Below are 27,315 nucleotides of genomic sequence, written 5' to 3' on the forward strand. Positions count from 1 at the left end.
CAGCACCCACACACATACACAGCACCCACACACATACACAGCACCCACACACATACACAGCACCCACACACATACACAGCACCCACACACATACACAGCACCCACACACATACAGCACCCACACACATACAGCACCCACACACATACAGCACCCACAGACATACAGCACCCACAGACATACAGCACCCACACACATACAGCACACACACACATACAGCACCCACAGACATACACAGCACATACACACATACAGCACCCACAGACATACACAGCACCCACACACATACACATCACCCACACAGCACCAACACACATACACAGCACCAACACACATACAGCACCCACACACACATACAGCACCCACACACACAGCACCCTCACAAACACACAGCACACTAACAGTACCCTCACACACAAACATCACCCTCACACACAGTACATTTACAGCACCCTCACAAGTGCACACACACACACAAACAGCACCCTGACACACAGTACATTCACAGCACCCTCACAAGCACGCACACACAAACACCCACATAGTACACTACCAGCACCCTCACACACATATCACACTAACAGCACCCTCACACAGCACACACACACAGCTTTGTGTCTGTGTGTGTATATATGTGTATATATATATATATATATATATATATATATATATATATATACATATATACATATATACATATATACATATATACATATATATATATATATATATATATATATACACACGCCGCGTGTGCTTGTGCTTTAGGGTGCCGCCCTTTTGCACGATAGAGGTGTGGTTTTCTACATTAATTTTATTTTTTTTTACACAACTCTCAAATACATATTTGTTTTAAAAAAAAATAGGATGAGTAAACATAAAAATATTACAAAGCCAAAAAGCCGCAGTTTCCCTTTAATGTTCAAGAGCATCATACAAGTCATTATAAAGAATGTATTGCTGCATATTCTCATAGGCATGAGGTGATACTCTGGAAAACTTGCACCAGTAATCGTTTCAACTTTATGGCATTTTTTACCGGAATTCTGTATGCGATATTTCCACCTTAAAATTATATATTTGATGAATGGGTCCACATGAGGCAAGCACGTGCACTGTTACTGTTGACATCATCGGTGGATAATATACATGGAACACTGACCTATATAGATTACCTTAGTAGGTCAGTGTTCAATGTACAATCCTCTTTCTTCTCTATAAAGTCTAGAGAAAATGAAAGATATGACATAATCATATATATAATGTCTTCCACATGAATAAAATATTGTAAACAGCTAAAACATACTACATATCCAGCAATCGATTACGGCTCAGGTTTTCACTGCAGTGCAAATATAGACTGATACGGATATTGGTAGAAGTGCCTGACTGACCCTCAATCTACTTTAAAATGGTTTTTGTATGTCACCTACCAAAAGTGCTGTAGTGGTGATGGTGGTTTAAGTACCATTTTAAGTTGTGTAAAGCAAAAATATTTTAAACACAGATATGGTAGGATGCTCGTGTTTAGAAATTCTGTAAACCTTGTTATCCATTTTGATATGTGTGCCCGGCAGGGAATGAGAGGCACAAAATAGGATTCTTCAGGGTAGGCTTGCCACCTGGCTAGTAAATTACAGACACAGACAGTATTTGAGATTGTCTGTCCAGTGCTGGTATTGCTAAAAACAGCAATGCAAAAACTGGGATCTTTTTTGTTTGTTACTGAGCTCTGAGAGAGTTGGGTTTAGTCAGAGGATGCGTGATCTGTGCATGGCCCCACCCCCATACACAAAACACAGTGAGCTCTGCGTGACACCTCCCCTTGAGACAGAACACAGTTATCTGTGTATTGCCCCGCCCCCAGATGGAATTGAGTGATCTATGCCTTGTCCTGCCCCCGTAGACTGAACACAGGGATCTGTACACGGCCCCGCCCCCTCAGACTGAACACAGTGATCTGTGCATGGCCCCGCCCCCTCAGACTGAACACAGTGATCTGTGCATGGCCCCGCCCCCTCAGACTGAATACAGTGATCTGTGCATGGCCCCGCCCCCTCAGAATGAACACAGTAATCTGTGCATGGCCCCACCCACTCAGGTTGAACTCAGTGATCTCTGCATGGCCCCCCTCCTCTGACTGAACACAGTGATTTGAGGCAGATGTAGAGGCAGGGCCGTCTTTCCCCACTGGCATGCTGGGCAGTTGCCTGGGGCCCCACAAGCATCCTTTGATCTCCCCTGCCGGCCAATGGAGAGCCGGCACTTCTTTCTTACAGTGGGCCCTCTCGGGCCGGTGGCGAGATCAAAGATCAAAGGCCCTTTGTTAGAGGAGAGAGACGGCGGGAGGACCCGGAGGCTGTATGATGGGGAGGAAGGGAAGGACCTGGGAGGAGATCGCTCCTCCCGCGAGCATGCTGTGTGGAGCATTACCGCGCTCCATACAGCGCTCAGCTAGGGATGTCACCCTAGCACACATACACTGTCACCATCCCACTCAAACTGTCACCCACACACACTATCACCCTCACTAGAGGCAGAGAGAAGTCCCAAAGAGACTTAGGGCAGAGACATGGCACAGGGAGGCTGGTGGCAGAGAGGTACCAATGGCAGGGTGTTTGAGGGCACATGGCACTAGCAGGCGTTTTGGAGGCATATGTGACATGATGTACAAATTTTATGAATTTTCTGGCATAATATTTTGCATTTATGCATTTCATGCTCATTGGCATGATATGCCACGTTTATGTATTTATTGCTTTATTGGCATTAAGTACCAAGTTTACGCATTTCATTGGCATGATATATCAAGTTTACAAGTTTATGCATTTAATGTTCATTGGCATGATAAATCCTCTATCTATCTATCTATCTATTGCTCCAAAGGGTATATATGAGTGACTGCGTGTATGTGCGTGCATGACTGTGGCCGCAGGTGAATGTCTTGGATCCAGGCAGCATAATGTCTTTGGCTGGCCCTGTAAATATATATACACACTCACTTATATACAGAATACTCACACAACAATACACACACTCACTCAGACATAGTATACATACAGCTGTACCTACACTCACTGATACACAGAATACATACACTACTATACACACAATCACTCACTCAGTATACACACAGCTATATATTCACTCATCCACTTTAAACACACAGTGTTATACATGCACTCACTCAGACACAGTATGTACAGACTACTATATACACCAAGTATACACACAGACACAAACATATGGGTTTGATTGAGACTGCCTGCTTCTGGGTCCATTAAGTGAGCACCACGTCCCAAAAGTACAGTTTAATCCCTCCATACAGCAAAAACAAACTATAAATAGTATTTTAGAGGATTTTCCCCACCCAAATATATCTACTGCCTGTAACATAACACATATAATTAATTATGCAAATTAGCATGGCCAGTATTTCTTTCCATGAAAAGTGGAAACCCTGCATCAGGTTTCAATAAGCCAGATTTTCACTGAATGTGACACAATGCTTCTTTAATACAAACAAGACATTTCTACCAAACTCCAATTCTATGTTGTTTCCTTTGTCTGTAGCAGAAGTATGATTACCTCTATTCTAGGCTTGAATGATATTGGGCTCTGGATACCTGCCCTTGACAAATCATCATTTTTACTATGTTATTTTTTTTATAGTATGTCAAAGTAAAATATATTGAACCTCAACATAATCAAGCAAATATCTTACATATTACTAGTATCAAGCAGATTCCTTTTCAAGAACGACTTACACAAAGCTCTCTTATTAACCCATACGCATTGCTAACGCAATGTCAAAACAGATATCTCAAATGACCTTTTACCTAATTATTGCACCCCTTGCCGTACCTCAAATACAAAATCCAACACACCTGGGGAGACACAATAGGAATGTGTGGCGGAGAAACACATGTGTTCTGACTTCAACAGATGGTTCTTATCTCCTTTAAATACTGTCTTACTGTGTCTTTATACATATGTAGATAAGGAAAAATCTCACACTAATGTTTCAGCGGTATATGATACGTCAACAAAAAATAGACTAGGAGATACAAACTACTGGGATCTTCCACAAACCAATATTGTAAAGACAAGATGGCGCTTAGATAGTTTGTGTCTTTATAAATATATGGTGATAATATTTTTTAATTAATGGGCATGCAATTTTCACCCGCCTTCTTATGGATTATATCTAGAACATGTACTGTAAAGAAAAAATATATACAAAGTGGAATTCTGTAAAGCAATATTGATTGGAAGAGATGTGGTTAGTCGTCATACGGCCATCATACTGACACATCACTAAGAGAGATCTTCAAAAATTTCAAGCAAACAGGAAATGGCAAATGCAAACAGAATATATTGACGTAAAACATTTTCATTTTCTTGGCAGTTAAAAAAAGAAAAAGCAACAAAAAAGTGCATGGATTTTTTATATATATAAAAAAATGAGAAATTCATTAATTTGGGTGATTAGAGGACAGAAGATACTGCTGCTGGACACACCGTATCTCCCAATTTTTTTATCAAATGCTTGCTTGTAGTTTTGGTGTCTGGGTGGTCCATTTAACCTCACAGAGGCTAATGCCATTCTGCTATAATCACTAAATACAGTGTATTGACAACTTGTTCATCCAAAGACAGGTCCGATTAACATGTCGGAGTCAAAAGACATTTAAAACCCTTTATGCAGCACAATTGAAAATCATTCCCAATTGTGCTCTTTTAGCCATCTTTTGGCTCAACAGCAGGAAGAGATGTTTAAACGGTTGTACAAGGCAAATTTGAGTTTATTGTAAACCTATGTAAGTATGTAACTACAATGTTCTCTGTTATTACAACCTGAACAACTTTAGATTCCATGTAAATTTACCGTCGTCCGTTCAACAAAGTCCTGCTGTCAATAAACGAGTAGGACACGCCATACGAGAACAAGGGCTTTATCGACTAGATTGCGATGATGACAAAAGCAAACACTGGTCTTTAAAGGGTTAAGGCTGAGATTTACACGATAAGCATGGTATATTTATGGAAATAATTTTGCTGGGCTTTGACTCAACAGTGATAGAAACTTGCTAATCATCTGTTTTCCATGTGTTACATTTTCTCTGAACAGACTGTTATAAAAAAAATATGCTTAAGTAGCTCATGAACCACATTTTGGTTATAATCGCCCATGCCTGAAAGTGAAACGCGCTGGAAGTTATGGAAATTGGCATATTTGCAAGCAGACCATATCAAAATTCAGCTCTGACCCAGTGTTTGGGTAACTCTGAGTCATCACCAGATGCTTCTTCTGTGTGGATGAGTAAGACAAGAGATTCAAGGACATTATTTCAAATGTATAAACAAACATTTATTACAACTGGCTTGTAAAACTAATACGGGCAAAAAAATTATACTGGTTGAACATCTTGCTCAAATCTCAAACCAACACTCTAAAATAAGCAGTTGTGCCCATTAAAGGTTGACTATAAATCTCAAAATGTTTATATAAATAGTTTTAGACATATGGGTGCGAAGTAGTATTGCTTGGGATATAAAGAGATGAGAATGCCTAGATGTAGGAATATATTTAAGGGCGTTTCAAAAAAATGGCTAATCTAAATGTTTAAAAGGAACTCTTCAAGTACAATGCCGCTACATCTTTCATATTGTGCATCCACGTGTATTCTTTATTTTAGGGAGTTTATTTGACAAAAAGTTTCAGTCTCACACTAAATGCCATATATCTCCCTCCTCTACCTACTTCTCCTCCGTAAGTCGCTTCAGAAAATCATGTTTGGGAATTCTCAACTTCCTTTGCCATTTTCCTTTTTTTTCAGATTCATATTTGCACCTTGATTTTCGGCTGAAAAAAAATCCCAAATTTTGCTACCACTAAACCTACCCTTCCACTCCTCCTTCCACAAACCCACACTTACTTAACTTTCTTTAGAGCATTTTCCTATATCGTCACCATTTCACTACCACACAAGCTATTCTGTATTTACATATGTATCAGGAATCAGGATCGCTGGCCATCAAACTCAAACATCCCCTGCATTAAAATATTACCTTTAGGTTATAAGCTTATGAGCCAACTTGATGTGCCCTTTGTATAGAAGAACTGTAATTGCTAGATTATAAGCTTACAGGTAGGATCCTCCGTTCCTTTAGTATCAATTTGCGTATATTGTCTATATTCTGTATAACTACCCAAGTTCTCTTTTCATAAATTGTGTGCTATTTGAGAACTGTTAAAAAAAGAAATACATTTTAATGTAGAGGTTTTGGCGCACAGATACTGTCCCTTTTCTTGGACAATGTAAAACAATGCTGTTTCCATGGAATGACAATGGTTCTGAAGGGCTTCATGTTTAGTGTCAAGCACAGCATGAAGATGCTCACTGAATAGTCAATTCTTTGACTTTTGCTGAGCACAGCAATCTGATATGAGAAGCCTCCGATTGGAGCAGTGAATATTAGGATTGATGATCTCATTGTGGGTGGGTCAAGCTGCAGCAAAGAGACTGTCTTGGCATTTAATTAAGGGTAAAAAAATGGAAATACTTTTACATTAAAAAGAAATCTACTTATTTTTAACATGTAAGTGTTCATTTATTAGAGCATCATAAACAATTTCTAATAGTTATGTACTCATGTACTAAACCTATAGTATATATGGTACAGTGGTCAAAAGTGTAAAAGGTATTTGCAATCATTTCAGCTGATTGGAGGGATTAACAATGCACAACAACAATGACTGTAGAACATTTCTTAAAGAAGTATGGCTTCTTTGAGCACTGCAGCAGAGATGCCTAACCTTTCCACCGCACATATTTGTGGACTACATGCCCCCCCGCCCCCTCATCCATACACTACAATTGGCCTTCCAACTGGCCTTCCAATACAATCCATGCTAACCACTGGCTTTTGCTCAGTGGGCACGACCTGCATCATACCTTAATCCCGAGGCAAGGGGAGGGATCAGCCCTGAACCATTTCCACTGGACAGCTGGTCCAACCCTGACTGGCAAGGACCTTCATCTGCCACAATCCCCCGCTGTTTTAAACCAAAAATCAACAGGGCCACCCACCAACACCGCCATTGCCTCCTTTAAAGCGTCTTGCGGTGCCAGATTGAAAAGATCCAGCCCCACGTCAGTGAGGTGGACCCCATCACTGCGAAAATACATGGCCGCATTTTGTTCAAAAATGCTGTGCCGCACTGTACAACTGCCAATACCACACACAAACTTCGATACCCTTTTATTTAACTTCACCCTAGTGCACTCCATTGCCCACTGGTTAATCGCGCACCTCCAGTAGTTCCGTAATACAACCTCTGACCATATCCAAGCAAAATCATAAGTTGTGCCAGGTCCCTACGCAACCGGGACCGCTCCCAACTAATTATCCCCAAGATGAATCACCAAGACGTCCGGCACTCCCAGTAAATGGGATAAACTAACCAGCTCCGGGAGCAGATGTACCAAGCGCATCTCCCTGTACCTGAACCATTGTACTTGCACTGCCATAGGTGACTGTCTGAGAAGAAGCCCCTGGGGACGAATACCGGCCAGCTGCCTGGCCAGGTATATCTAGGAGTGCCCGATTATCCACACTCGCTTCACCGGACCTACGGAGAAAACACAGTGGGGAAGAAAATCAGCCCCCGAGGGGCGAATGTAGGACTGAAACCTTTCCGATTCCCACCTAGCGATCCTCGGAATAGACATCTCTGAGAATCCCAATCTGGCCACCTCAGTTGCCGCCCCGATACGAAACGAGTGGCCCCCAAACTCACTGCGCGCGATGTCCAAAGCCTCCAGCAACTTGCGAAAAACCTGAAATAATTGAAATCGGGACAGGTGTCCCCCGTCACGATTGACCAACAAGGAGCCCTCCAGAGGCTGAAGCAAGGCGCTGTACCGCAGGAAACCACACCATCAAACCTGGTACCTCCTTCAGTGTTACCCACATACCTCTGCCACCTGTATCCGTCTTAGACCTGCGCAGCAGAATTTGTACCACACCATCTTGGCACACGACATCCCCCGTCGGGATACCCCCAGGGATCCACTTGCTGGGGCTAACGAGTTCCCCCACCCTCAGTGCCCCAAATAACACGAATGCAAATACGAGCCTGACCAAGACCACCTCAAATTTCGACAAACAAACAGGTAAGACTTGAAAGACAGGCTTATGAGAATCTGGGACCCTTGGGCCTTTAGGCCAACCCTTCATCGCCTGTACAACCAGGAAATCCTTTGTAACATCCGGGACCTTAGCCAGCTTAAACCAGAAGCTAAGGCCCGAAAGCTTTGCCGAAACAGCCGAAGGCAAGCACCCCGACGCTTCCCAGAACCATAACAGATGCAGCAGACCCCAGAGCTGTGCCTGGACCGAAGAAAAACCCCTGTAGGTTTGCTGAAACACTAACCATTCCTGCCATGCCTTACCATACCCATGTGGTCTCTGACACCGACCTGCGGATCCACTCTATCACTCTGTCAGCCCAAGAGACCACAGCTCCACCGTGAATGGGAAACCTTCTGCATCTGCCCCGGGAGCAACCTCCCGAAATTCCCGCCACTGTGAACGAGAAAGGGCATCCGCTGTTACATTGTCCACCCCATACGCTTTCTGGTTCTTATAGCGGCTTAGCAAAGGGGCCATTGCATCTTTGTCCACTGGCGTCTTTGCCCTTAGACCCACTGTGTCACCCTTGTCCTCCGATTTTCCGGGCCACGTAGTGACAGACTCCGCACACTGATCACTCATGCTTAAATTTACAGCTCGCCCCCCATTTGCACTGGAGGTCATTATATAGCCAACAGCATCCGAGGCAGCGAAGAGCCCCTCCCGCGACCCCACCCCCAAGAAAGGACGATAGTCTGCCCTGGTTAGACACCGGCTGGGTCATGATAGCCAACCAAAGCCCAATGTCCATCCAGACCGCCAGGTGCTGACGGAATTGTTAGTCATAGCGCCACCAACTAAGGCCCCCATACACGCGGCAAGCGTTCCACAATAAGTCCTGGTTTCCGAAACGGCCAGAACATTTTTCAAGAACCTTTTCCCCGATCACGCTAGCCAAGATCGAGAAAGCTCGGATCAAATTCCTGAATGTTTTCGGGATCTTCCAGAATCTGTTTTCGGGATCTTCTTGTACGGGAGCATAGAAAAAAATCTTCCCAAACTCCCCTTTTCAGATTTTCTCCTTAACTTCTTGCTTCAAATGAAGGCACAACTGACCGGACTAGCACATATAGGATGCCCCGTGGGCCGCTGGTGCAACCTCCGACCCCTTTGCAGCAACTGTTGTGACCGCCGTCCCCATTGTCCCCGGTACCGGGGTGACCACTTCTTGGGGCCTACCCACCCTTGGCTCCCCAACATAACTCAATATAGGAGAAGGGTCCCAACCGGCCTGCAACTGCACATCAATGGTCGTGGATTGCGCCGATGCCACCCCTGCACTGCACTCCCACTGCGACAAAAATCATACTACTAACTAAACTATGCCAATCCCGCTGCCCAGCTTTGCTAGCGCACCCCAACCCAGAAGAGTTGAAGCACTCACCAGACGGCGCCTGTGCGGACTGTAGTAGTGCAGCCGATCTAAGATGAGTCAGCTGGGCCAAAACTGCAGCATCCAGATTGCCATTTCCAAGAGTAGGAGACATGGATGCCTGAACTGAGGCCCGGTCTGGAGTGGCCTGCAAGCACAATACAGATGAGAGAGCATCCCTCCCACCCAGCCCAGCATCCACAGGCAAACTCCAGGTGGAGAGTAGGGGCAGAGAATGCCCAGCAGGTCCCGGGGAGACCGAGGGTGAGGGTAGGGGGCTATCTGAGGCACTGGAGGCCATGGATGGAGCCTTCTGTGGCCCGTTTTGTGGCTCCTAGTATGTTCAGTGGTCCGGCTGGGATGTGCCTGTACTGCTAAGACAGGGATCAAAGGGGAGCTCCTAGTCCTTGCAGCCGCAGACCGCAGACCACGCACTTGCACCACGGAGAATCCTGGCCCCTTCAGTGGAGGGGCTAAAACGGGCCGGTGGACGCGCCCGCCGATGCCGACCATCCAGGCGCGTGTCGGTCAACCCAGAAGCAGCCTGCAGCCACTCCAGTTGTGCCTGCAGCTGCACACCACCATCCTGCAAGGTCTCAGTCCTGAGGGCCACCAAAATACCTTCCACATCCATAGGCCCTGGCCGAATGTAGCTGGGGAACACCAAGGGAAGCTGTTTCCAAGCCGGATAATTAGGATGGCTGATGGTAACAGAAAATGGCTCCCTCTATATATATGGCCACTCCCCTTAACTTAGGCCTCCCCCCTTACCTACAGGACACTTCCCCCCACTCACACATGTCCTTGGTCCCAGTTAGCCCTTTGGTCTGCCTCCTCAGGGTCTTGCCCTTAAGCACCCAAACCAACTCCATAATCTAACTTAAAGGATAGCTGTCACTTCCTATAATGTTTAAAGGAATACTCTGAGCACCATAACAACTTCATGAGAATGTTTTGGTTGTGCGAGGAAGTCCCTGGTTGCCTTAAGGGGTTAAGCCATTATCAAATGGCTTTTCCCCAGAGTGTTGAATCCAGCTCCAAATTGCACAAGAACAGCCACCATAGTCACCATGCTATCAGCAGCTACCCATTCACAACATTTATTTAGAAAAATATGTATATTTCTTAGGCTGATTTGTGAATGGGGAGCTACTGAGATGCTGAGATGCTGAGAACATCAGTTGGCACTCTCAGCCTATCAGCAGCACCCTGGCACTCTCAGCTTATCAGCGGGACCCCTGTCCCAGGCTTCCTGATTCAAGCCAAGGACTGCAGTAGATGTTCATGGGCAGACCCATCAGTTCAGAACCTTTCTCTAACGGTTTTACCCCATTAGGCAAGATGGTCTCCGGGGACCTTTTACACTAGAACAACTTCATTCCTAAAACAAACCTGCGGGGTGCATTGATTATCTTATATTTGTTGTTTTTTAATGTAAACTGAACGGTGTGGTAGTTATAAAGATATTATTTTTGTTGTTGTTATTTTGTTGGACAGCTTGCATAAAAAAAAAAGAAAAAGAAAAAAAAGAGGGGTGATAGCTTTGGAAGGCCTTAACGTAAGTATGTTAAATTAAATATAAGGTCAAAGCAGAGCTTTGTTAAGATTCATAAGCCTTATCCAGCCAAGTAAACAAGCTGTGTTTGGCAAGTATTAACTTGATGATATCCTGATACTACAATCTTTCATATTTTGGCCCCAAAGCAAAGTAACAAGCTTTGTAAAAGACAAGACGAAACTAAATGTTAATTCTTACAAATAGAGCATGCACACTAAATCCTCTGCCATGTCACAGACACCATCTCGTTTTCATTCCTCCTTACACGTATTTAGTATTTTTACTCTCTTTTATTGCAGGATTTCTACCAGTTCTTCCCTTCTGGAATTCAGAGACAAACTTTGCAATAGAACATCTATGTTACCAGACACAATTTACTCAAATAATGTTACTAAATATCACCATTGTATGCGTGTCTCATTTTGTTTTCCCGGAGTCTGGTTTGTCTTAAAAATGTGCAGCTCAAATTCACGCAACTTTTTTCTACAAATACTGTTTCATGTTCCACTTTTCATAATCAGTTCTTTGTTCGAAACCACTCTAGAAATACCATAACACTCTACTCACAAAACAAAATAAGACAAAAATCTAAAGATATAAAGTCATCTTTTCACAAAGTTATAGATCCATCATTTATTTATGAGTTGAGAAACTACAGTAAACTACCAATTTGACTGACGTACCCCTAATATACAAAAATAAGGTGGACTTCAAAAACGTGTTGGATTTTTTAAATTGTTAAAACCAATGCATAGCTTTATATTTATTAGGTATCTTATTATAGGATAGGTAAGTCTAAAATTGATATTTATTAACATAAAATGTGGTGTCCTCTGTTTCCTTTCAAATGTATATTAAAGATTTAGTAAATTACATCACATGTAAGTTCAGTCAAGGCACAACTAAGGCACACCATGCTAATGAGGAGGTGAGCAGAAACTTTGTTTCGGTTTCTTCTGTTCCACTATGTTCAAAGACACAAAAGGGCAACAATTATAACGACAGGGAGCTAAGATGGAGAGGCTTAAATGCAGAATAGATGTTTAGATTTCATAGTGTCCTTTTATTTTTTAGACCTCACAAGAACATATTTGAGAAATACTGGGAAGTGGTAGCCTTCTCATAACATTATACATTTCAAGACCATATTTAAACTTAATACGTAACTTTCTTTGAACTATATTACAGTATTTTGTTTCTGTACTACTTCTTCTAACTATAACATAAGTCAAACACCAAACATGAATTTTTTAAAAAAATGACGAGATTAGTCATTCTGCTTTGTGAAATGTAGAATTGACAAAGTAACTGATCCAATTTAATAAAGTCATAACGCAGACAAAATCCTTCAAGAAAATAACACGGCGTGTATAATGTTTCAGTGAACTAGTTAATTTCAGTACATTTGATGAGAAAGAATAATATATGCTGCTCTATACATGAATTTAAATCTGAATAATATAAAAAAGGTTACATCGGAGGCTGTAATGTGGTCATCTTTGCTGCACGCTGGTTTGGATCACTCTGTGTGGTTTTTTTTTTGTACCACAATTTGTATCAATAGACTTCTTGTTGTCTGTTTAAAGCCTCACGGGGTTACTCGAGGACTGTTTCAATTCAATAGCTTTGCCCTCTGCCATTGTCTTTTTAATATAGGTTTATAGCCTCACAGATATATTTTGCATTGCAATTAGTCATAATACCCAGTCTTTTCCAAAGGTTTTTTTTTTCTTTTTTTGCAGCAACGACTTGATGCTCTTTGTAAAACCTAACAAAGAATCGTTTGTTTGAGGGCTGTATGTATGAAGCAAATACAATGCTATGAATTTCTGACCATAAAACAAAGGGGGTGGAAGTGAGTAAGCTAATGGCTTGTATTGACCAAGAGATCGCCATCCTTTTCTTCTGCTAGTTATGGGTTTTCTGTAATGAGATTTACTTAAGTGATGTATACCTAAGGGAATACATACTACATTAACCTGTGAGAGCACTTTGCGATAGACACAGTATTGCACCTTGCCGGCTAAAGCCTAAATAAGGTTTTGAAGAATGATACGAAGACGGCCTTGATGTGTAGCTTAGGTTAAGATGGTTGAGATGGTGACTATGATAACATCATGGTTCAAATTCATACAAATGAGAATTCAAAAAGGAAAACCATAATTCCTAAATATGTCCATGACAAAAAATAACTAAAATTGTGGTCACATTGTTGCTTGTCGAATGAAAGCTCAGGAAACCATATCAGATAACTTGACCTTCTGCTAATTTACGATAGATGTCTAGAATCCTCTTTGATGCACTCCGACAATATAAAAGCAGATAACAAGTTTCGGGAACATCTGGTAGTTGACATAACCTATAATCAATATTTTGAGCCTGTGCATGCATTGTTTTATACCTTTCTGAAAATACCTAAATCTAAGAATATGGAATATTTTCAGGTCAATACAGTATACACTCCAGTAGAAAATTCTTGTGGATTATTCTTGTATTCTACTTGAACTTGCACAACGGTGTCATTGATTTCTGGGTTTCCTAGCCATTGTATTATTGAACAATAGGACATCTAACATATTAATGATTCCTCACAGATAGTTCTAGGCCGACTGGTCTAAAAAACATCAGGTCCCTTGTGCAGGCTGATGACATTAACCATTATGTTGTCTGGGGAAGTGTATGCAGCTATTGAGATACCAGAATTATGACTGTATTTTATTGCTAATGACGTGTATTTTTAATGCATGGCTTGTCTGATTGGTTATCAGAGGCTTGGGGAAAGAAATCAAAAATGCCTTTCTATCAATGATGAGAAGCAATATATTTTGGAAACTTTTTCGATCTGTATCATTCAGGACAAACATTGTTTGCATTTTTAGTTGAATTGTTATTATAGTAACTGTTTGGGGATTTTAAGTATTATAACTACTGCAGCTTGTTGCAGTAACTATGATGAAAGGTGTGAGAACCTCAGTTTGTGTCAAACTATTTTGTTCACCTGACAACAGCAACCCAGGCCCTCTGCATTAATTCCACTGTAGGTAGCAATGATAGTCCACGTCTAGGTCAGCCCAGATCATCATTCTCAGCCTATGACGACAGATAAAAGTGAATGGCTTACAAGAACGTTTTTTTTCTTCTTAACTTAGCTGGATTTTACTCATAATGGTTAAAATGCTATGTTAAATTTATGAGGCATTAAAGCATTACTGTAGGCTTTCAAAAGTAGGAGGTCTAAGAATCTCAACAGCATGAGAGCTGTCAATAAAGAAAATAGTGTGTGCAGTCTTTCGGAATAACTCATGTCACATTACACCAGCACTAATAATTTTGGAAGGCCTCCTTTCCTCTAAATGCATGTCCTTAGATCTGCAAGTTGAACATCTGATTGGCTTTGTCTGTAGTGGATTCCAAGTACCTCCGAGGGCAAGTTTATGAATTCTCCTTCCTACCTTTCACAGTCAGAATGAGAAAGGGCCAAGCAGCCTGTGTCCTCTTATTTAGAGGAGGACCTGCCTGGCAAGCTGGTTCCGAATTGCCCATATAGTGGGACTAATTTTATTTACAAATGCTATAGCTTCACTCTGTAATGGCATTGCTGAGCTAAAACACGTTTGAGATCTCCATGTGTGGACTTAACATTGAGCAAGCTGTGAAGGCTTTACCCATTATCATTATGTATCTTTCACATTCATTTTTTCTCCTTATTCATCTAATCTACCTGGGAAGCCATCTAAGAGTATGCAAAGACCAGTCAACATCAATTTAAATTATTCAGATGATGTTTACACTTAATCACTTTGTGTTTTCTTGCTGAACTCCTCTTTTATGAGGAGCTACATAATATCCTGAGAGTTCAGTGTTGTATCTAACTTACCCCAACTGATCGTCTAAATATCCAGTGGTTACAGAACCAACTGGTATCTTAATATTACTCAGCTCAATGAAACTCCTCGTATTGACCTTGGAAAGATGGAAGACTGGTTCAGTCATGGAAATCAAACATATTGCTCCGAGACACTGCTGATGGAACAATAATCAACGAGCTATCTATTTGTAAAATACAGTAGAAAGCAGGGAGTGCAAAGGAATGGTGCTTCAAAGAACAATAAACAGATATATTTCTTAGGAGCAAAGTTAGAAAACGTGACTTTATTATGCTTTGTTGTAACTCTGTTGTCTGTTTTGTATATTACCCACGATATCACTCCAATGAATACATTGTTTTTTTTTTCTCGTTTTTTTTTTCTTCAAAACAGGACCATTTTGTACGAAATGGATACTTATAACACGCTTATAATCCTCCCACATAACTGTAGGACAGAGCTTATCTGTATTGTTGCCAGTGACAAACGCATGCATTAAATCCATAGTTTGACTGTTCATTAAAAAATAATTTAGAATTGAGTCATTGAGTCACCAGACACTGCATGAAATTGTGTTAGAGATGTTAAACGTACGGAAAGCACATGATTGGACCGACTACACCACGTAAAAATCTGTATAATATCATGACACAATGAGAAGTTATACACAGTATGTGCTTTTATTTATGTATTTTTTTAAAAACAAGATCTGATGAGCAGATAAGAACGTGTTTTTTATGGTGGTGGTGGGGGGGGGGAAGGGATTCGCTCAAGATTAAAATGCATCCAAGAGTCTATTTCTTTCATGTTTTCCTAGTTATCAAATAATAAAAATAAATATTTGCTTTCATTTTTGAGGGTGAAATCTTTTTCCCATACGATGAAAAGGGCATATTCGAAAAATATAACCAACAATACAATGTTCTCTAAAACCAATGGCATATGTGTGATGTTTTGTGAATAAGAAACAACTGAATGCCTCTGACATAGGAGTATAATATAATATAATATTGCATAGCAAAATGGGTTCCAAAAAAGGTATACACCCCTCTTAGGATACCTGTAACCAACACGAGTCCAGCAGAGTGCCCTTTTTTTCTTTGTCTAATCCTCTTATTTGCTATAAATGTTTGTTACATGATATTTCAATGTTATTTTAGAATACAGTTTATTATAAATACTATACTATTTGATACACTACAAATCTTTCTGAGGCTGATATGCAGAGTGGTCTGAATCCAATCCAGTCAGGGCTTATTTATATTCCTGTAAAGGTAATTGTTTTACATCAATAAAGGGCAGATCTTCCCCGTTGTGCCTATAAACAGTACATGGTGCCCATAACAGTCTGTACATTTTCTTTTCATTTTAGTACCTAATCGAATCTCTGTTTTTGGGATGATTCTAATTGCATTTCTGGAGTCAATCAGAACTAATCATTACATTAGCTATTAGGTGAGTCGTACAGTATAAAGAGCTAAGTGAGTCAACAAGCTAATCACATGATATTAGTATTATCATCATTATCATCATTTATACATACATCCCAAGTGTCCCTATGAAGGAGGAACAGTCCCTATTTTGGTCCAGATACCCAGATACCTCTGCCCCTCTTTTCTATCTACACGTTAGGTGCCTGTAGGCATACAATTCTAAGATGTCCCCTGATCCCCAACTCCAAAATCAGACAGATAAAATAAGTATAATACATTTTTTTTAACTGGATATTGCAAGCCTAAAAACATCTAAAAAAACATAAATTCCCCAAAATTAGATTTGAACCCTAGTGAGCACATTTGCATTACATAGACTTTATACTTTTCTGTCAGGATCGGTGTGCAACCTAAACATACAGAATATAACACAATAAATGGACATTCCATGTACCAGTCATTATAATGGCTGGACTAATGTTAGAAGCGTCCGAGATAATGCCAAAGTCAAGGACAGGAGAGATATAGATAAACGATCCAACAGGACAAGATCAAAGGTGTACAGAGATCAGGTGGAACTTATGAGCAGACTAAATCAGATACCAGGAAAACGATACACAAGGAACGTGTTCTTGGGCTACTAGAACCACAACAGGGCAACATGGAGTGGGAGAGGTAAGAATATTACAGTGGCAGTGCTTACTTTCCATTGGCCCATGTAGAATTTCTTGTGATTTGTGGGCAATTGAAATATATTTATTTGATTGATTAGTAATGTCATATTTGTGCACCGAATTTTGTCCAGCAAATTCTCCCTTCAGATCCAAAGTCGGTCCGGCAAATTCTACATTCAGACTCGAATTTGGATATCCATAATACCCCAGTGGCGCGAGAGTGTGCAGCGTCACCGAGAATGCCGGGGGTTTCAAGTAAGAGATTCAGGTAAGAGATATTCTATCCCATCTCAGCAGAAATTGTCTCCTGACTGCTAATTGTCAGTTAGCCTTTCAAAGGATCCCAAGGTCTGCTAAACAAAATCAACCAAAATATGTGTAGTTAGAAAGTAAGAGTAAGACTATAAATATATGATCTATAGGTGTAGAGTTTTACTCCTTGCCGCAAAACAATATTGGCTAAGCAAGAAGAGACCTTATCTATAGCCCTTTACCTGCTATGACAACGTTTAGCTAATTCTTCTAGCTAAACACATCCAAATAAACCCCTCCAGTTCTGTAACCAGCCATGGCACACACCCTGTGGCAGGACAGGCTATTTAACCCATCCAGTGCTGTATTCTGCCATACTGCCTCTACAAGGTAATAATTCCATGAATGCACTATGCACATCACATCTATAAATAATGTTTCTACAATGAGACACTGAATCATACTCACTGGAAATTACGAAATGTTTTCCATTTTGTGGAAAACTCTAAAGATTCGACAGTCAGCATTTTTGTTAGAGTTTTTATGAGAAGTGTGTGGACATTTTTTTTTTTTTTAATTTGCACCTTGCTCATGTACGAGACCCTAATAAAAATTATAGAGTCCAAATATTAAAATATCAGTCAAACGTGTATTTCTTGCTAATCATTTGAATTAAACACTATGTAGGTTATGCACTAAAGTTGGAATTATAGAGAGATGGAAAGGGGATTGTATGTTTTATAATTGTATAAACTAGTTGAGTTGAAAAAACAGCAGAGAAATTCTGATTTTAATTCACTACAAGTAAGTAAACCGCATTATCATTCTAAGACAAATAGGGTTAATGCAGTACATTGAGAATAGCTCAAATACACTGACGAATTAAAACATTTAAGCTAAAATATCTAATCAACAAAATTGCTGAACTTTATCTAATTTGAAATTTTTTTTTGCCTTAAAATTCCCGTTCATGTCTCAACAATTCCTGGCGTAGTGCATCATCCAGCGGTTTACTCAATCAACATTAAATTGTGTTTAGTTTTAAGAAAAGATTTGCAAAATTAGGGCAAAGATGCCAAAAGTTGTAAAAATTCTTCTCTTAGTGAATCAAATTCAAAACAAGTTACCCCTCATCAGCGAACCTGACATCGTGACAGCCCCTACACAAATTAAAGACACAAATTGAATTTAACTGCTTACAAAGAGACTCCTAGCTTGACACAGAACTCTCCAGGATAAACTACTTAATAAACCTGAACTGGCCGCTAAAATTAACCTCTGCCATTTTGCTGCATGTAAATATTCCACCACAAGCATCCATTTATAGAGCAGGCATTTATTTATTTATACGACCCAGTAAATTATCTAATTAGCGGTACATATAGATGACGGAGGAGCCACTGTGAATATTTACTGCACTTTTGGTCTGCCATTAATCTGAATAGGTAGCATGCTATATCTACCTAATAAGGAATAATGATACCATTGGCGAGTTTCACAGACTAATGAGGGAAGGTGCGTCTCCTCTCTCAATAGCTATTTTTCTACCGTCTCACAGTTCTTAAAAAGCAGAGACTATTTACCGTGGAAATGCTAGTATGCCTGCTTTGAAAATATTAGATTTATAGGAATTGTTTAAACATTGCCAAATTCGCTACGTCCCTTTTAAGGATTTTAATAAACATTTTGTATTTGTCAAATAGTCGATGAATAGACACTGCATCGGAATATTAAATAACTAACTTCGAAGATACATTTTTTTTTTGTTTAATTGCCATGCATCTAAAGTCCTCTCGGTCTGATCGTGGTTCTGAGCCAGTAGAGTCAGTACTCTTTGAGCATCTGGGATCTCAGTAGTGGTCGCATATTGAGTGCCCATTTCCTTTCGATAACAAGTCAGCTTTTTCAAACGATCTGGTGTTGAGTTTCTCCCAAGTTTAGATGCTCAGGAAGCTCTCAATAGTCATCAATTTAGCATTTAAAGGTTCAATTACCTAAGACACCACTCAACAGCATTTAAAGATTTTAATTCCACCACTAAGTGGTATAATGTTGGTCTAAAGCTAACGCCCTCAAACTGCTACCTGACATGTCCATAGAGTTTTCTTTACAGAACACAAAGTGCGAAGACATCTCAATCAACAATAAGTCTGTTCATTAACCTGCAGATGTGCAGAGGTGTCACGTTTGGTTTTTTAAGAGTTCAAGACTCTAGTGGTAGGTTAGCTGAAAACTCTTCTGCCGAAGTAAAGCTAGTTATGACAGTGGAGACTTCACTTTGACAACCAACATCATCCTTAGGTGATCGAACGTGTATGACCAACACAACCATCAGGTCAAGAGGCCACAAGTAACTTGACATGAACCCATTAGCTGGCACAGAGACAGGAGTCACATGAACTGGGTCAGTAACGCCATACCTTTGAGACAGAACGGCTGGATATGTAGTCAGGGTAAGGTTGGGTCAGCAACAATATCAGGCAGGACAAGTAGGAAACACACTAACAGCACCAGACAGTTAGGCCAGATTGCATGGGTAACTTGCTTGAAGAAGCAAGTTATTTTAGGGTTTCCGGTTTAATGTCACTATCCCATTAAGTGTTTACATTGGCCAACAGGATTATATACCAGAAAAATTGACAAACAGTGGTACAACAATGTAATGTGAGATGATATAAAAAAAAATAACAATACCCCCCCCCCTCCCCTCCTTCCCACTTCCCTCCCTCACTGGCAGTTTGGGGAACTTGACCCATACACTCATTGTATACTTGGTGTTACAATGTACCGTTAATTAGCGATTGGTTTGGTTTTATTATAATAAAAATGAGTTGTGAATGTGCATTGTGTAAATGAGCACAACTTTGTTAAGTCAAAATATATGTTTGTGCCGGAATGGGGTTTGCCACTATAGTGCTTGCACACTTGCACAACTCACTGTTAAGAAACCAAGGCTCTTGAAATTAATCTGTCAATGATGCTATAGCCTGCCTAAAACACTTCTGCAGCAAACTGGACAGAACACACTCAGAAAAAGGATTTTCTTTCTACAAGGATTAAACTGCCACAAACTGTATTGCAATTTGCAAAAAAACATGTAGTGGCATTGAAGCACACTGCAAAACAAACAATGTATCTCTCACAAGAAATAATTGACCCCAGCACCCCTAATCCAAAAACTAATTATATCTAAGTCAGATAATTAAAGTTGGTGCACAGCAGCAGCACCACCAGTTTCATGCTCAAATCAATGACACAAACTGAGGTTCCAACTCAGATATAGCAGTGGAAAAAAACAAAATTCTACATGTAAATTAAGGGTAATGTGCAATATCTATTAGTGTGCTCTCACCACCCACCTTTTTTATTATATTCTTAACCAATCACTGTCTGTCTGTGAAAGCAGACAATTACTTCTATCCAGGTTGGGCATAATGACATTAGTAATGTAGAAGTGTTAATTCAGATTAAAAATGCAGCTGAGCGATCCCCGGTCTGAAGTAGTACCTGAGTGGGACCTGCCCCAATAGAACGGCAGGCACACTGCAGCACCGACCCGCTAACGTCACACCAGCAATGGGGCGCTGATTCCAGAGACCCCAGCCAGTCACCTCAACCGACCAGCGAGATATCGGAGCCTTGCTCGAGCTTAAAGCCCCAACCAAGATGGCGACCGCTGAGGACCCAACAGTTCCAGCAGCCTGTTACTTACCACCTCAGGCCCCCTCAGCAACACGAGCCTCACAGGTAGACACTCAGCAGTTGACCATAGTAGCAAATGGGGGTACAGAACCTGCCACTAAGCTCTACAACTCTACAAGATCTACAACACTTGCAAATTATGCTGCAGGAAATCCAGAGCTTGCTGACTACAGACTTGCCTGCTCTGAAAAACAAATATGCAACAGGTATCAAAAAAGATGAAGGCCACAGAAGGGGATGTAAGGGAAATCCGGGGTGAGATGTCCACAATGAAGGACTCCATACTCCAACTACAAACTACTCAACAAGCCCTTCAGGCAAGAAGACAGATATCGCAGCAACAAAGTGAAGATCAGAGGCATACCATCAGTGATTGCAAACGAAGAACTGACGCACTATATATGACGAATCCTGGCCTCAATATTACCACCGGCCACAGTAAAAAAAAAATCATACTCGCTGGGATTTACCTCCTCCCTATACTGACACAAACTGCCGCACCTACCGCTGGAGATTTCATTCTTCGCTATTCCTAATCCTAGGACAAGGCACATATCATGACTACGATAAGGGGTAAAACACCACTTTTCTTTGAGGTCTCACAATTGACATTCTACCAGGACCTGACTAAGGTCACACTACAATGGAGAAAGTCCTTAAACGCAGTCACCAGCCGTCTATGCTTGGCATGGATGGCCTATAGATGGGGGACGTAATTTCATTCTTTTTAACAAATACAAAACAAAAACAAAAAAGAGGAAAAAAGAAAAACACAAAAAAGCAAAAGAGAAGGGAAAAAAGGGACAGATTTTCTTTTTGTTTTTCATTGTTTTTATTATTGCTAGGTTCTGTTGCTCTCAAATGCTTACTCACTCTGTTCAGGAAACCCTTTTAGGCCGCTTTTATATGTCCAAACCCAATGATAGGATGTGTTCAATCCCACATGTGCACTTGGAACACCATCAACCATCAACGAGTACTCAACCCCCCAATGTCCCTTTGGTTATAGTCTTCTGGAGTAGGCTATAGTTCCAAACACCACACCTTCTACTGAAGGGAACATTGTTAATGCAACCTGCTCATGCTAGTTCTCTTCTCATGGTATCACTCATTCCATTTTACCTCTTCAGAGTTACTCTTGGTTTTAACTTAATGGTTAATGGTAAGAAGTCCAGTATAAATGTCCCAAAGTTTTTATCCCTAACTCGGATCATACTTGTACTGTACCTTACCCACCTAAAATAAGACACCGAGAACTTACACAAGTGTCTCTGCTCCCACCTTTTTCCACCATGTCCTCTAGGAACAAGTACGTGATTAATATATAAATAAAAAGTGCAGAAACTCAGCAAAACTGTATGTTAACTCCTGTACAATGCATCAATGTGTTCAATGTACACATTTTCTACTCAAAGCACACAAAAATAAAGAATTAAAAAAAAAATGCAGCTGAGGAGGGATCAGTCCAGGAGTGCCATTGAGACTCTAATTATTTTCTTTTTTGGTCAAAATACTTGTAAAGGGTCTAAAAGGGACAATCTAGCTACCATAACCACTTCAGTTAATTTAAGTGGTTTTGTTGCCTCGCATCCCTGGGCACCATTCTAATTTCATTGTTAAGCCTTTACTGAACTGTTTAACAGTGGGGCAGGGTACCTGAATACCTGCGACTACACCTTCACAATAATTGGCTCTGCCTTACACCATACACTAATACCAGCAATAGCAGATAATTATAGGATGAGTACACTCAGCTGATGCTCAGTGCAGTGGTTATGGTGCCAAAAGTTCCCTTCTAATATAAATCCATGGAGACTGTAATATATAATCGCCATGTTGAATTGTGTCAGTTTTGTTGCTTAAACATTCCCTTTAAGTTCTTATTTAGATTCTGTTCTAGTATGCAACTAATCGAGAATAATCCCACTAAGTACTACTTAATACAAGTAGCTATATTAAATACTAGAGTGAGGGCAACTTGTTGAATTGCAAATGTACCGACCTATGTCTGATTTGAATTGCCACGGAACTCAAACATCATTCATTTAGTAGGTAAACCTGCTGCACAGATCTCATAAACACAAATTCTTCCACAAATGAAATGCCTAATGAACAAACACATTTGTGGAATAGGTAATGAAATTATGAACATATTGGTAGTTTTTTTTTTTTTCACATTCATAATAGCTGATCTGATTCCAAAAATATATCCACCTGAAAGGATTACTGCTGAGTGGGGTAAAACATCTACATTTTGATGTATCAATTAAGACATTAAATGAGATGCAGTTTTTTTCACAATTCTTCTTGGATGGTCTAAAAATTCAATCTCTTTAATTCAATTCCCTTAATAGGATACTGGGCTCAGTACTATTCAATGCAGCCGAGATGTCACAACAAACAGCATCTCTCTATTAATCCTTTTGGCTTGCGTTTCTATTGCAGATAGAATTTAAATAAATTTATTTTGTGATGGAATTGGTAATATAGTTACTTTTACGTAAAAGATAATCAGCTTCACATTACTTTTTATATGATTATAATGTTAACTGAAATTTTCAGTAATTTTATTCACTAAAGAGCAAGTTGTTGTGCACATTTTTACAACTCGTTTTTCAAGTCAACACATTTCACTTTTTTATAAAAAAAGAAAATCTATACCATCTCCCCAATTAATAGGAACTGTATTTCTTACAAATCCATTCAGTGGTTTAAAAAAGGTTTTACACTCTCTTATGCGGTCTGTTTTAAAGGGAAATTTTAAGCACCATAACCACTACAACCTGTTGCAGTGCTTATGGTGTAAGCAGGCTTCTGGTACTGTCTCATTGTGACACACTGTGTTTGAGTGTTTTGACACAAACTGAAGCTTTCCTATGTGAACCAAAGCCTGAACCCTCATTCGGAACATTGCTAAAGTTGAAGCTCTTCTTCAGTATTAGCAATGACAATTTTGTCCAGATGTACATTGATTGGCTGAATATGTGAGCCAATGTTCTCAGCCAATCTATGCAATCTAAATTTGCATTGCAAAGTATTTTTTAATTGGATTCCTTTAATTATTCATATTTCTTAAGTAATTCCTTTTAGGAGAGATTGTCCCTAGTGTGGACCCACATTCGTCTCTTCCTGCCTTCTATCCTAATATATCCTAGAAGAGGCTTTAAATTTCAACAAATACATTTAGAAACGTGTCGCTATAAAAAAAAGATAATTTGGTCTTGTACGGTGTACCTTGTTCTAAATTCAGTTCTCATTTTTTTCCACAAATGGTAATTAACAGATTCATCTTTGGCCATTGTACGGTTTAAAAAAGCCCGAGTTGGCCATTTGGTGAGACAAAGAAATGCTAAGGACTTAGGACTATCACACCATATTGAGAGAGTATCTACAAGCTTTTCAGAAAATAATATTTTTATTGTGGCATCACAACTGTATGCAGTGGGAATGGGAACTTATTTTTGGAGGAATTACAAATTGCAATGACTTTTAATTTATTTATCTGTTTATATCTTCTCAAATGTTGCTAGTATGTATGTACTGACCACTTGTGTCTCTACACCTTATGAGCTCTCCCCAATGAATGTTCCAAGAGGCTGGAATGGATTGACCGGTTATCTAAACCAGTGTTTCCCAAACCATTCGTCAAAACCCAGCAATAGTCCAGGTCATGTCAATATCTCCATTGGAATAAACAGTGAAATACACACATCTTGGATTGCTGGTGGGTCACGATTACTGGTTTGGGAACCACTGATCTAAACCAAAGAGAATTCCAACCGCAGTAGACAACATACCTATTTTTGGTCTAGAAATCAATGTGTTGTGTGAATCTGTAGGGAAGGGAATTCCTTTGAATTATTTGATTTGTTCTGTACAATGTAACTTTGATGTTTAGGTCAGTGTTCCTTTAATCTTTGGTTTCAATCCATACACTCCAGCAAGCCCCAAAACTGAAGGATGATGCAAGCAGTGACTTGGCTCTGTGTGAACGTTGCAGTACCACAAGCTGGGTTATATAATTTTCTTTGGCAGAAAAAGAAAGCGGGACAATCACTGAATGGGGTGTTGGAAAATGAGACTTTTTAAATTCAGGCTTTACTGTAACACAAATATAAATAAAAAGGACTAAAAGTCACCCTTACAATTTTACTTTATTGAGGAAAGGTCACAGCCCATCTGTTTGTCTCCTGCTTCCAAGACATCTGATAGTGATATTATTTTTAATTTTAACCCAGTAAGAGACACAGACTTTATTTTTATTTTTTATTTTGATGAACTGAGGAATCTAATTCAATCCAGATGTAGTACGAAAGAACAATAAGCAGCATATGCTACATGGGGATTATTATAGATATTAGAATTGGCCTTTTCCTGGAAGGAAGTTATCGTATAAGCTATGAATGAGTAAATGTAAAAAGGATAAGGTGAGACCTACATATGAATTTATTTACGCATATACAGTAGTCAAGGAAACACCTCACATCTTGCCAGTCCTTCAGAACACGTTTTATGCTATTGATACAAAATAGGGCTAAAAAAAAAACCAAACTATTTAACCCCTTAAGGACCAAACTTCTGGAATAGAAGGGAATCATGACATGTCACACATGTCATGTGTCCTTAAGGGGTTAAGGCACGGCCAATAATGTTTAAAAAAAGGGGGGAGGAGGCTTTTATAACCCTTTCTAAACCACAACAGTCTTTACCCCCACTTATGGCTCTATTAAAAAGTTTTGGTGACATCTCCCATTACCGCTTAAACCAGGATAAAACACGGGCATTACCAGTAGGAATGCCGAAATTAAAGGTAGACTCACTAAGGGACCGCTTCCACTTTGACTGGAGATTAACATTCATTACATACCTAGGGATGAAGATAGCATCCACTATATCTAAAACGATAACGCTTAACTACAATACCCTAGCCCTTGTGTGTAAAACGGAACTAAATAAATGGAAACATGGCATACTCTCATGGTTGGGAAAAATCAACGCATATAAAATGATGATCCTCCCCCGTATCCTTTATTTTTTTAGAATGTTACCCCTGAAACTCCCCGCCCAATACTGTAAAGATTTACAGAAAATGTGTAATACATTCATTTGGGCAGGTAAAAAGCCTAGGGTGCCGATACGGCTTCTCCAACTTTCACCCAAACTAGGAGGTGTGGGCCTGCCGAACATTGGTCAATACTATAAAGCTGCTGCACTAACCGGTGGTGTCCTCCTCCATGCCCAGCCCAACCTCTTACAATGGACAGACATGGAGAAAGCACATTGTCCAAACTCACCCCTCATTGATTATATGTGGACACCTCGCTGTCTTCGGACACGGAGACCCATGCTCTTTCCGACTACCTCCCATACCATTAATACATGGGACAAGTTCCTCTCGAGCTTAGGCCACCACGAAAAATTCCATCCAAAAGCACCCATTTCAATTGTTAAATCTGTGTCACAAAACATCCCACTTCACCTCTGGACCAATGCAGGGATCACTCACATATCTCAACTAGTGAGGAATAAAGAAATGATTCCCTTCCCTGAACTACAGACTCATTGGCAATTACCAAGCAGGGCCATCTTCTCCTACCTACAACTGAAGAGTATCATACTAGCATACATGCCACATAGCGGCACCACACCTGACTCCAGTTGGGTTACCCCTACTCTACTCTTAAACAGGTGCTGGTCCGCACCGACGAAACCAAAGACCCTAGCACTATGCTATAAAGCATGGCAAGAGATTGCACCCTCGCCACCCCTATCCCACAAAACCCAATGGGAGGCGGATTGTAATGAAACCCTTACACAAAACGAATGGCTGAAAGCCCTAAATGGACTCTCTAAACAGACCCGTTGTTACTCTCACATAGAAGCCCATAGGAAATTAATGTACCGCTGGTACATAACCCCACAACGTCTCCATCGCATATTCCCCAACACACCACCCACTTGCTGGAGGTGTAGCAATGCCCTGGGTACATTAAAGCATATTTGGTGGTCCTGCGAAACTATCCAACCCCTATGGACACAAGCCCGTACCATATTAGATGAACTGAATATTCCGAACTTTCCCTTGACCCCCACAGTGTGCCTACTCCTGCTCCTACCCCCGCAGTTAAATCCAGGTGAAAAACAAATCACTGCACTTACACTGATGGCGGCAAGGAGCCTCTTAGCACAATGCTGGAAATCCCAGCAATGTCCATCCATACCTCAACTACGAGCAAAGTTGGATCAATTCTACTATTATGA

The sequence above is a fragment of the Pelobates fuscus genome, chromosome 12, assembly GCF_036172605.1.
Source record: "Pelobates fuscus isolate aPelFus1 chromosome 12, aPelFus1.pri, whole genome shotgun sequence".
NCBI lineage: Eukaryota > Metazoa > Chordata > Amphibia > Anura > Pelobatidae > Pelobates > Pelobates fuscus.